The sequence below is a fragment of the Solanum dulcamara genome, chromosome 11 (genome assembly GCF_947179165.1).
Source record: "Solanum dulcamara chromosome 11, daSolDulc1.2, whole genome shotgun sequence".
NCBI lineage: Eukaryota > Viridiplantae > Streptophyta > Magnoliopsida > Solanales > Solanaceae > Solanum > Solanum dulcamara.
Genome location: NC_077247.1, coordinates 28096176 through 28109694, shown reverse-complemented (window position 1 = coordinate 28109694; position 13519 = coordinate 28096176).

The following is a 13519-nucleotide window of genomic DNA, read 5'->3' as shown; positions in this document are numbered from 1 at the left end:
ATCTATATACAACCCACACATATATGCCTACAGACCTCTAAGAATATCAATAATAACATATGACGGAACAAGGCCCCACCGTACCCTTAGATAAATAAATATATACATCAAAAGGTCGATATCAAAAGTCAATGCTCCGAAACAATGGAGCACTTTCAAAATAGATGGATGGAAATCCTAAGCTAGCGGATCCCCGAAATAAGTATCTGTATCTGCGGGCATGAAACGCAGCTCCCCGAAGAGAGGGGGTCAGTACGACATATGTACTGAGTATATAAAGCATAAAATACCATAAAGGAGATAACATTTGAAAGGGGCAATTAGGAAACAAGTATAATACCGATAATCAAGAAATCACTTTACTTGTGCCTTATGAAATAAAATCATTCATGATCATATCATATATCATATCCGGCCCATTATGAACTCGGTGAATCTGTCATATATATGCATATCATATTTAGCCCATCATGGGGCTCGGCGCCATCATCATATCACCATGTCATCATATCATATCATCATATATATATATATCGTACCCGGCCTTCTAGTGAGAGACTCGGTGAATAATGCAGTGAAACTGTGCACGAATACATACCCGACCCGGGACTCGATGAAAGATACATTAAGACATGCATGAGTAGAGTAGTGAGTAACCATATGCATTTAAATCATCATTTAAGACTTCATGGAATAATCAAAACAAACCATTATTTGAAAATCAGGATGGTAGTCATTTCAAGTACTCTTTGATTGTCGTTAGGCATTATGTCAAACACGAATTATACCAAAATATATATTGTACCAAAATATAAATTATACCAACTAGGATGGCTGAAATCATACTCATGAGACAAGACATAACAATATAAATTCTGTAAACCAAGAACGTTAGCCATCCGAATGTATCTAAGAATAGGTGTTTCTTTGGAATTTAAGTATGCATCGTCCGTTTGTTTCATATGGATCATGCCAAAAGGAAGAAAGGTTAGCTTTACATACCTTTAGCGTTTAATTGCGCTCACTACGTATATGCTTCCAATATTGTCTCAACCTATATTAAAACGTTAGACACTACGATTAAGCTATGGAAAGGCATAAAATGTACTTTATCGTTAGTAGGTTATTTCTGGAAAAAAACTGGACAGCACCTCCCCTTAACGTCATCACCCTTTTTTGAGTATATAAAAGTAAAAATAGGTTTTAGATCCTGAATAAAAATTTTAGATCTATGAAATAGCTTTCCAAAACATCTTCAATGACTCAAAATGAAGCTTTACACAAAGAGTTATGCTAAAATTACTAACAGCAGTCCCATCCAAAAATGGGTTTGCAAAACACAAAAATTTGAGCAGCAACTCCCTTATACTACTCACTTTCTCCACTTCCAAATCATCCATACAATCACCAAGTAACATCAATAATCACACATTAAAATGCCATGTCAAGACAATCCAAGACGATATTCAAAAATACTTCAAATAACCCACATACAACTACTACATCTTCCAATTATCCTTAATGATCCATAGTCTTAATGTTTTATCGAAACAATCCTAAAATAGCCTAACCAACATATAATGCAACATATAACCTTAATTATCATTAATCTTCCAAGCTCAACAAGAACAACAACAACCTATCAAAACAGCCCCTAACCAACAACATAAAGATGCTCAAAAATTTTATGAACACCTACAACAAGCCAAGCAAACCACCTACAATTTTTACACCTTATTTCATACTACTTTTCATCCAATTTTTGTGGCCTATAACAACAGCCACATACAACCACAACATCATTCATTCATATGCAAGAAAGCCATGTTAATATCACCACAAGTTCTACAACAAATTCATTCTCAACCTTAACCATTTAATTCCTTCACTCTCATCACAAAATCCATAACAATAACAATCCAATACTAAGCAAAATTAATTCATCCTTTTCTACATCAAGCAGCTCCAAATATCTCCTACCATGCCTCAACATCAACACCCATAATTTCATACATTCATCACTCATTTATCAACTCACACAAGCTTCAATTACCTTCAAGACGAGGGAAAAATGAAAAAGGAGATGAAATCTTATCTTAGGCTTTTATGACATAATTTGCTTGAAAACTTGAGGGCTTGGTCAAAAACGTTTTTGCTTCTCTAATGGATCCATCCTTTCTTCCATGACCTTGAATAATCACCACACTTAACCCTTCAATTTCTTCCTCACTCTCTAGCTTGTCCGCCTCTCTCTTTCTCTACACTTCCGTTGCTTTTCTCTATCTTCATTTGTTGAAGATGAGAGTTCTTCCTTCTTGGAGAACTCTCTAGAGTTGGAAAAGAAGTGGCTGCAGATTTTTGTCAATAAGGGGACCAAGTTGATACCCAAGAGGCCTAATTGTCCCTTACAAAAATGTGGGCCAATAGGAATTGGCCATGTGGCAGTGGGGGACCACTTTTCATTCCACTAATTAACTTAATTCTTCTTAATTAATCCCAAATTCCCACTTAATAATCCAACGATGGTTAATTAATTCATAATATCAACTAATATCTTCTAATTAGAATTAGGAATTAAAGATTTCTACCTCATGTCTAAAGATGATCCCGTCTTTAACTTGAGTCAATTCTCTTGAGATTGACTCGATGTATGAAAATACAGAATATAACAGCCCATTAGCTCGCGAATAGTCTAATGCACAAAATCATGGAATATAACAATTATCATTCTGTTTATGACATGTTTTTTAGCCTACTTATAGATAAAGGGCGGTGGAGTGGTCCGACCACGTGTCAGGCTCTCTAATTACGATCAACGCCTTTGTTTTATAAAATAGTCATATCTTTTGATTTCGATATTGAATAAATTACCATGCCTATGGTTAGAAAGATAATTCAATTATCTACAACTTTTATTTTATGAGATTTTCCAAATTACCGAATCATGATGACGTTATGGTCTCTCCAAATCAGATCTCCCGAAAACATAACTTAGAAATATCTTTTTGGAGAGCTTACACTTGGATTTGGCTCAAGGTTCCTTCTTGAGTTGTGTTTAACTTTACATATATTATCCATATAACTTATCATATATCATTTTTATATATTAAAAAAATTCCATCATGTGGACCCCACCTTAGCTTACGATTACAAGGGCTATATATCTTTTAACATACCATTCCAATCATATTGTACGAACTCCAAATATTATACTCGTGCTATCCTCATACTAATACGATAGAATTTCATTCTTTATACTCGTAATATTTTCTCCTCCTCGAACTCACATTAAGCCATCAGTAGCCTTAGTAACACGGAATGTTCTGGGGTGTAACAGTAGTTGTAGTGCAAACTATTGAACCTTAGAACTGTCTATGACCCAACAAGATGATTTGTAGAGAAGTTTACGACTAGTAGAAATGAGTTGTGATGAAACTTCAGAGACTATCTAACTTGCAGGTTTTCAGACCTGCAAAATGAGTCATTTGATGACTCGTAAAGACAACGATGAGTCGTAAACATGACTCTAACAAATGATCAAAAACTTGTTTTATAGGTCTTTTACAGGACCTGTAGGATGAGTCATTGGAATGACCCTTTACTGCTTCTACGAATCGTAGTATCAAGTCATAAAAGTGCCCTTTAATGAGGGGTAGTTTGGTATTTTCTCTACATTTTAATAATGTGTGCGAACGTTTTTAAGGACTAGATTCATAATGAATTGTATCCTCAATACTCCTAAAACTCTTTTATTCCCTTATTATTTCCCCAAATAAATTCTAGACTTCTCTCCTAAGGTTTTCAATAGTTCATCAACCTTTGGTTAGAGTTTCGTCAAGATCAAGTCTCCTTTCTCAAATTAAAGTCCAAATTCAATCAAGGTATGTGTGGATTAATTCATGAGTCCCTTCCACTCATGGAGTCCAAGGTTTATTTTAAAAATCTCATGAAATCTCATTACTTTTAAACTTCAATTTTGATGAATTGTGTTAGGCTGATTTGGTTTCATTTTTTATCATTACTAATGATCATTATAAGTATGTTTCTATGTAAATTGCATGATTTCAAGTTGAATTATGAATGTCCATGCATGAATCTATTTTCTATGATGAATTATGTGAAATATGATTATGAAGTTCAATATTTTCAAGGTATTCTCATGACTTTTAATCAAATTGATTATGTATACGAATTTTACTTTAAATTCAAGCATGAATTATGATCATGAATTATAAGTACGTTTAAGATATGAATTTCATGAAAGTTATGAAGAAAGGTGACTTAGGGCCCTATGTGGTGACGTAGGAACTAATGATATGAATTATGCAAGTACTATTTGAAATGATGAAAGGCAAATACTCACATTACAATTATGTTATAAAATGAGATATTTTATAAATTATGAAGTTTATGAACAAGTTATGATATATGCTAGGTATTGTTTTCTATATTACATATTCCGTGGGATTTGACTTAGCACCAAGTAGACTTGAGGTGGGGGCCCTACCAAAAGCCTTAGTAGCAGCCTTATGTCCCTTAAACTAGCCTTAGTAGCAGTCTTATGTCTCTTAAATTATATGCCACCATAAGTTGCCTTATGGCTTAGCTAGTGGATCCACATATAACGTATATACATAACCTACCTAGCGGGGTAGAGTCTACCTTAGCAAGTAGATTCCTCTTTTCTTCATTGTATGGGGAGACAACGGGATTCTATGTTATAGCTCGCATGGTCTTATTGTCGGCTATAGTTCCTATCCCACATATGTATATGATTATTATGTTATCCTATTATCTTCAACTATGACTCTTAAATGCTTTGATCATTATGACTTTTCTTATGGTTTTACTTATCCTCTTTATCATGTATATTCTTGATCATTATATCTTGTGCTTTATATTGTATGTCATGATCACATACTTAGTATATTCAAATGTACTAACACATATTGTTGCCTATATTGTCTCATAGTATAGGGGTTGAGGTTGAGGATCATATCCGTTAATGTGGCTAGTAGAGCTTTCCTATTCCGACAAACTTGTGGTGAGTCCTCATCTATCTAAGGCTAGATATTGAGTTGGTTATTGCTTTCAAAAATATTTATTTCTTTCATATTGAGGGTGATCTAGGGACTTGTCTTAGCCCTTACCCAAGTTCATGAGTAGAGGCATTAGTTGGAAAAATGTTTTGAGTCTATGTTGTCGACTTACATTCTTCTTTATGAATCATGGTTTAGACTCTTTTATGATATTTTTGCATTTACTTTACCTTATGTATTCTTTATGATATGTCAAAAGGCTTAGTTGAAGCCTTTCGGGGTTTCAATTTCCGTGTTACGACTAGGCCCTAGGTCGGGTCATGAAAAACTTAGTATCCGAGCACAAGGTTTAAGATGTCCTAGGGTGTCCAACATGCCACACCAAGTAGAGTCCTATTCATGGTTGTGAAGCATGCCACATCTATGAATACAAGGCTGTAAGACGTTTTAGGATTCTTCACTTTTTAATGATCTATGTCGTGCAATAATGTGTGTTCTAAGACTTTCTATCCCTAATGGTTGTTCTTTGCGATTTTCAATAAAATGCCTCCAAGAAGACCACCATTGCCAAGGGGGAACAATGCTAACAAAGTCCAAGATCCTCCAAATTCTTAAGGGAATGTTCCTTTGCTCGAGCAAGTGACACATGCAGAATTCCAGACCGCCTTAACCATGCTAGCCAAAGTAGTGGCCAACCAAGGGGTTGCGGATCCTCCTAATACTCCTACTTCGACTTATAGATTGAGGGACTTTGTACGAATGACCTCTCTGGAGTTTCATGGCTCAAAAGTTGATGAGGATCCCCAAGAGTTCATTGATGAGGTCTACAAAATAGTAAGTATCATGAGGGTTACTTCGGAAGAGAAATCGGAGTTGGTGGCTTACCAACTCAAGGGTGTTGCTTAAGTTTGGTACACTCAATGGAGGTTGGAGAGGGTAGATGAAGGTCCTATTGAATAGGAAGTCTTCAAACTTGCTTTCCTTGATCCCCTTTTCCCTTTTGAGCTAAGGGAAGCTAAAGTGTTGGAGTTCATTAATCTTCGATAAGGAAATATGGGAACGAGGGACTATGCCCTCAAGTTTACTAAGCTATCCAAGTATGCTCTTTTATTGGTTGCCGATCCATATGCCCGATTGAGTCAATTCATATCGGGGTTATCCGACTTGGTTTCTAAGGAATGTCGTACTACTATGCTTATTAAAGAAATTGACATATCTCGACTCATGACTTTTTCTGAACAAATTAAAGGAAAAAAGCTCAAGGAGATGAGAATGAGGGATTCTAAAAGGGCCCTATATGAAGGTGGGTTCTCCAATTCTAGGATCAGTGGTGGTAGTAGTGGCCTCTCTCAAAAAGGCCAAAGTTTGGGGAATAAGTTTGCTAAGAATAGGGTTTCATACCCTAAAGCACAAGGAGGAGGGGGTATGAATACTAGTAGCCCTTCTTTTCCTAAATATGCAAAATGTAGAAATAATCATGGAGGGAAATGCCTTATGGGAATGGGTGCTTGTTATGGATGTGGAAAGATGGTCCATAAGCAATCCAAGTGTCCTCATGTTGCCAACAAAGGTGGATAAAGTCATCCTCAAGAAGGCTAAGTGCAACAAGGTGCTCAAGCTCAAACTAAGGACGGCCAACACAACAACCGATTCTATGCTCTTCATTCTAGGCAAGATGTGACTGAGACTCCTGATATAGTCACGGGTATGTTACGATTCCTTAACTTTGATGTTTATACATTACTTGATTCAGGTGCCATATTGTCTTTTGTTACTCCTTACCTTGCTGTGAGATTTGATATATGCCCCGAAGTGCTATTAGAACCTTTTTCAATTTACTCCCGTTGGTAATCACTATTAGCCAAAAGAGTTTATAGAAATTGTCCTGTGTTGGTCTTGCACAAAGTTATTTCAAGTGATCTTTTTGAACTTGACATGACCGATTTTTGACATTATTTTTGGTATGAATTGGTTACATGTCGTTTATGCATCTATATGTTGTAGGAATCATGTGGTTAAGTTTCACTTTCCTAATGAGCCTATTATTGAATGGAAAGGTAATGATTTGGTGGTTAAAGGTCGATTTATCTCTTGTCTTAAGGCCTGGAAAATGATTTTCAAAGGGTACATTTATCATATTGTGCGAGTTAGGGATGTTGATTCTAAAACTCCTACTCTTAAGTCGGTCCCTATCGTTAATGAATTTCCCAAGGACTTGCCGAGTATTCCTCTCGAAAGGAAAATTGACTTTGGCATAGATCTTCTTCCTGATACTCAACCTGTTTCTATTCCTCCTTACCGTATGGCTCTGGCAAAACTTAAGGAGTTGAAAGAGAAATTGAAAAATTTGTTGGATAAGGGTTTTATAAGACCAACTATTTCACAATGGGATACTCCCGTATTATTTCTTAGGAAGAAAGATGGGTCGCTTCGAATGTGTATAGACTATTGACAATTGAATAAGGTCACCATAAAGAATAAGTACCCAATTCTGAAGATAGATAATTTGTTTTACCAATTAAAAGGAGCAAATTACTTCTCTAAAATTGATCTCCTATCTGGTTATCATCAATTAAGGGTGTGGAAGTGTGATATTCCCAAGACGGCATTTCAAACAAGGTATGGTCATTTTGAATTTATAGTAATATCATTTGGTTTGACTAATGCTCCAGCTATTTTCATGAATTTGATGAATCATATTTTCAAGCCATACTTGAACATGTTTGTAGTGGCGTTTATTGATGAAATTTTGATTTACTCTCGAAATAAGGAAGATAATATGGGTCACTTGAGAATTGTGTTACAAACATTAAGAGAGATGCAATTATTTGCCAAGTTTAGTAAGTGCGAATTTTGACTATGGAAAGTTGCCTTTATTGGACACATAATTTCCGGTGATGGGATTAAAGTAGATCCAAAGAAGATTGAGTCGGTTAAGAATTGTTCTAGACCATTTTCTCCTTCGAATATTAGAAGTTTCTTGGTCCTAGCCGGAAACTATAAGAGGTTTGTTGAAAGATTTTCTTCTATTGCTTTGTCTTTGACTAAGTTGACCCAAAAGAAGGAAAAATTTCAATAGTCTGATAAATGTGAAAAGAGTTTTCAAGTATTGAAGGATTGACTTATGTCGGCTCTTATTTTGACATTGTCCAAAGGTTTGGATGGGTTTTCTGTTTATTTTGATGCTTCACTGTTTGTTTGGGTTGTGTTTTTATGCAACACGGTAAGGTTATAGCCTATGCCTCTAGGCAATTCAAGGTGCATGAAAGGAACTATCCAACCCATGATCTTGAACTTGAGGTGGTTGGGTTTTATTTGAAAATATGGCATCATTATCTTTATGAGGTGCGTGTTTATGTGTTTACAGACCACAAAAGCTTGCAATATGTGTTTAGCCAAAGGGACTTGAACCTTAGGCAAATGAGATGGCTTGAACTTCTAACGGATTATGATATAAGTGTGTTGTACCATTCGGTAAGGCAAATGTTGTAGCCGATTCTCTTAGTCGGTTGTCCATGGATAGTGTTGCGTGTGTTGAGGAAAATAAGAGGTAATTGGTTAACGATGTCCATAGATTGGCACGTTTAGGTATGCATTTGGCTAATTCCAAGAATGGAGCTATTCTTGTATATAATGGCTCGGAATCGACTCTTTTGGAGGATGTTAAGGCCAAACAAGACAATGATTCGGTGTTGGTTGAATTGAAGAAGTCGGTTGCCAAAAAAGCCTTTGAGGCTTTCTCCCGAGAGAGAGATTGGGTACTACATTACCAAGGTCATTTGTGTGTTCCTAATAATGATAGGTTAAGAGAGTTGATATTGAATGAGGCTCATAGTTCTCAGTATTCAATTCATACGGGATCCACCAAGATGTATCATGATTTGAGAAAAGTGTATTAGTTGAATGGCATGAAGAAGGACATAGCGGAGTTTGTGGTTAAGTCTCCAAATTATCAACAAATTAAAATTGAGCATCAAAAGCCGGAAGGTCTAGCTCAAGACATTGAGCTTCCTACTTGAAAGTGGGAAGATGTGAATATGGATTTTGTAACTGGTTTGCCTCGTACTAGGAGACAACATAATTCTATTTGGGCTGGACCGAATAACTAAATCAGCATATTTTCTACTGATTAAGACTTCATATGGTGCCGAGGACTTTGCTAAGTTGTACATTCGTGAACTTGTGAAACTTTATGATGTTTCTTTATTGATTATATCGGATAGAGGTACCCAATTTACTTCACACTTTTTGAAGTCGTTCCGAAAAGGTCTTGGTACTAAAGTTAAGCTAAGTACCACTTTTCATCCTCAAATCGATGGATAAGCCAATAGAACTATCCAAACTTTAGAGGATATGTTAAGAGCGTGTGTGATTGATCTTAAAGGAATTTGGGATGAGCATTTACCATTGATTGAGTTTGCCTACAATAATAGTTCTAGCATCCAAATGACTTCATTTGAAGTCTTCTATGGAAGAAGATGTAGATCCCCAGTGGGATGGTTTGAAACGGGTGGGATGGAATTGATTGGTCTAGATTTGGTAGTTGATGCAATGGACAAAGTAAGACTCATAAAAGAGAGATTAAAGAGGCCTCAAAGTCATCAAAAGCCATATTCTAACACTAGAAGAAGAGAGCTCGAATTTAATGTGGATGATTAGGTATATTTTAAGGTTTCACCTATGAAAGGTGTAATGCATTTTGCAAGAAAGGAAAGTTGAGTCCTAGATATATAGGACCCTATAGAATATTGAAGCGTATTGGTAAGGTAGCATATGAATTAGACTTTCCATTTGAATTGGCTATGGTTCATTTGGTATTTTATGTGTCAATATTGAGGAAATTTGTGGGTGATCCAAACTCTATTGTGCCATTGAAAATTGTGAACATTGAAGAGAATTTGACTTATGAGGAGGTCCCAGTGGAAATTATAGACCGGCAAGTGAAAAGACTAAGGAATAAAGATGTTGCGTTCGTCTGTTTTGGAGAAATCAAGAAGTAGAGAGTGCTACATGGGAAGCAGAAATGGACATAATGAAGCGTTATCTGTATCTCTTTCCTTCTACTCAATCCTAAGGTACTAAGTTGTTCATGATCAAATCGATTAGACTCCTACGTATTTAATTCCATATTTCATTCATATGCATGCATGATTCATGAAAGTGATTTTTTAAAAAAAGCCATGTTTTACATTAAGTGTGAAGTCTACATGATCTATGAAATTTAAAAATATCCCTATGTTGTTTTTTGGTTGCTAGTCCTCTTTCCATGTTCTCCCGATGCTAGTTGAATCTCATTCGAGGACGAATGTTCCCAAGGGGGAGATATTGTAAGATCCCATAATATGAAAAGCCGAATGTAAGAAAAATTTTCAAAAAAAGTGGAACTGCCCAGACCTATGGGTCAGTCTACAACTCATTTGAGTTAATACGGGTCATAAACTCGACTTGTAGAGGTAAAGAAGATAATTGGAAATTTAGCTAAGGGAGGCGAGACTCTACGAGTTGTATTAGGAGTCATGAAGGAGTCTACAAGTTGTAGAAGGTAGTCGTAGTACAGGCCTTGAACCCTGCAAACTATTGGCCCTCAGGATTCTTCATCTATGACTCAACAGGACAATTCGTAGAGAAGTTTATGACTCGTAGAAATGAGTCGTGTTAAAACTTCAGAGACTATCTAACTTGCAGGTTTTCAGACCTGCAAGACGAGTCATTTTGACGACTCGTAAAGACAACGACGAGTCATAAATATGACTAGTAACAAAAGATCAGAGACTTGTTTTTCAGTTCTTTTATAGGACCTGCAAGATGAGTCATTCCTACGACTCATCACTGCTTCTATGAATCGTATGATCCAATCGTAAAAGTGCCCGATCCAAAATTTAATGAGGGGCAGTTTGATATTTTTCCTACATTCTAATAATGTATGTGGACGTTTTTAAGGACTCGATTCATTATGAATTCTATCCTAAATACTCCTAAAACTCTTTTATTCCCTCATTATTTCCCCAAACAAATTCTACCCTTCTCTTCAAAGGTTTCTCAATAGTTCACAAGCTTTGGTTAGGGTTTCTTCAAGATCAAGTTTCCCTTCTCAAATTCAAGTCCAAATTCAATCAAGGTATGTGTGGATTGATTCATGATTCTCTTTCTACTCATGGAGTCCAAGGGTTATTTTAAAAATCTCATGAAATCTAATTATTTTTAAACTTCAATTTTGATGAATTATGTTGGGTTGATTCGATTTTATTTTTAATCATTACTAATGATTATTATAAGTATGTTTTTACATTTCAAGTTGAATTATGAATGCCCATGCATGAATCTACTTTCAATAATTATGATTATGTATATGAGTTTTACTCTAAATTCAAGCATAAATTATGATCATAAATTATAAGTACGTTTAAGATATGAATTTCATGCAAGTTATAAAGAAATGTGACTTAGGGCACTATGTGACGACCTAGGACCTAATGATATGAATTATGCAAGTATGATTTGTAATGATGAAAGACAAATACTCACATTACAATTATGTTATGAAATGAGCATTTATATGAATTATGAACAAGTTATGATATATGCTAAGTATGTTTTTGTATGTTACGTACTCCTTGGGATTCGACTTAGCACTGAGTGGACTTGAGGTGGGGCCCTACCAAAAGCCTTAGTGTCAGCCTTATGTCCCTTAAACTATGTGCCACCATTGGTTGTCTTATGGCTTACCTAGTGGATCCACATATAGCTTATATACATGACCCGTCTATCAGGATGGAGTCTACCTTGACAAGTAGATTCCATTTTTCTTCATTGTATAAGGAGACAACAGGATTCCATGTTATAGCTCGCATGATCTTATTGTGGATTATGGTTCCTATCCCTATATGTATATGATTATTATGTTATGATCTTCAACTATGTCTCTTAAATATTTTGATCATTATGACTTTCCTTATAGTTTTACTTATCCTCTTTATCATGTATATTCTTGATCATTGCATTTTATGATTTATATTGCATGTCATGACCACATTCTTAGTACATTCAAATGTACTAATGCATATTGTTGCTTACATTGTCTCATAATGTAGGGGTTGAGGTTGATGATCATATCCATCCACGTGGCTAGTTGAACTTTCCTATTTCGGCAAACTTTTGGTGAGTCCTCATCTATCTAGGGCTAGATATTGAGTTGGTTATTGCTTTAAAAATAATTATTTCTTTCATATTGAGGGTGATCTAGGGACATGTCTTAGCCCCCGCCCATGTTCATGATTAGAGGCATTAGTTGGACAAATGTTTTGAGTCTATATTGTCGGCTTACATTCTTCTTTATGAACCATAGTTTAGACTCTTTTATGATATTTCCGCATTTACCTTACCTTATATATTCTTTATGATATGTTAAGAGGCTTTTTTCGAGTTCTTTGGGGTTTCGATCGCCTTGTTACGACTAGGCCTTAGGTCGGGTCGTGACAATGTTGGTGAGGGAGAAAGGAGAAAGGAGGGAAAAGGCTATTTTTGTCTAGAGAGAGTGAGGAAATCAATTAGGGCTAGGGGATCATTGTCAAATAAAAAAGAAAATTTTCATGAGAAATAATTTGATCCATAGAATGAAAATAGATGGACGTCCGGATTAAAAGATGAATTTTTAAGATTTGAATTTGATCAATTTGCTCAAAACATGGCTGAAATTAATATAAGTTGATGAGAAATGAATAGATATTAAACATTGAGATGAGAAAGATGAAATAAATTGCTATTTAGTTAATAAAATTACTTCTCATATAAATAGATAAATCATATTATTACATAAACCTTATTAATAAGGACAAGAATAATAATTCATTTCATAAATAAAAATAAGTAACTTGTCTAATGACATTTCTCTCTCTATATATATATATGTGTGTGTGTGTACGAAAGAATTAAAGTATGAAAATTATTATTTCAAAAATGATATTTAAATAGTAACAAGTAAAAATACTTTCATGAGATTATGAATATTAGTACGATTAATAGTGTGTTTGTGTGTGTGTGTGTATATATATATATATATATATACACAAAAAAAAAAATATTGACTTTAAAAGAATTTGTTTTAGTCAAAGAGCTATCTGAATGCAATATAATGTGGTCAAAATTGAGGGTCAACAATTGCTCCTCTTTACTTGGGAATGAAAGCTGATCGAAAAAAAAATGTTGACTGAGTATCCAATTTTGTTCGACTAATGAGATGGTCTTGGTGGATATTTCGGTCGAGACTTTATTTTCATATTACCTACACATCTCTGGTTTTACAAGAATCAGACAGCCTGTAGTTTTAAATTTTGGGATGAACGAGGCTCCTAAAATAAATGATGATATGATATTTTAATAGAAGCAATAATAACTTGAATTGATAAGATTGGAGCATAAGGTCATATGAATAGTGTGAAATGTAGAATGTCTCAAGTTATGATAGATATATAAGAGTAAAA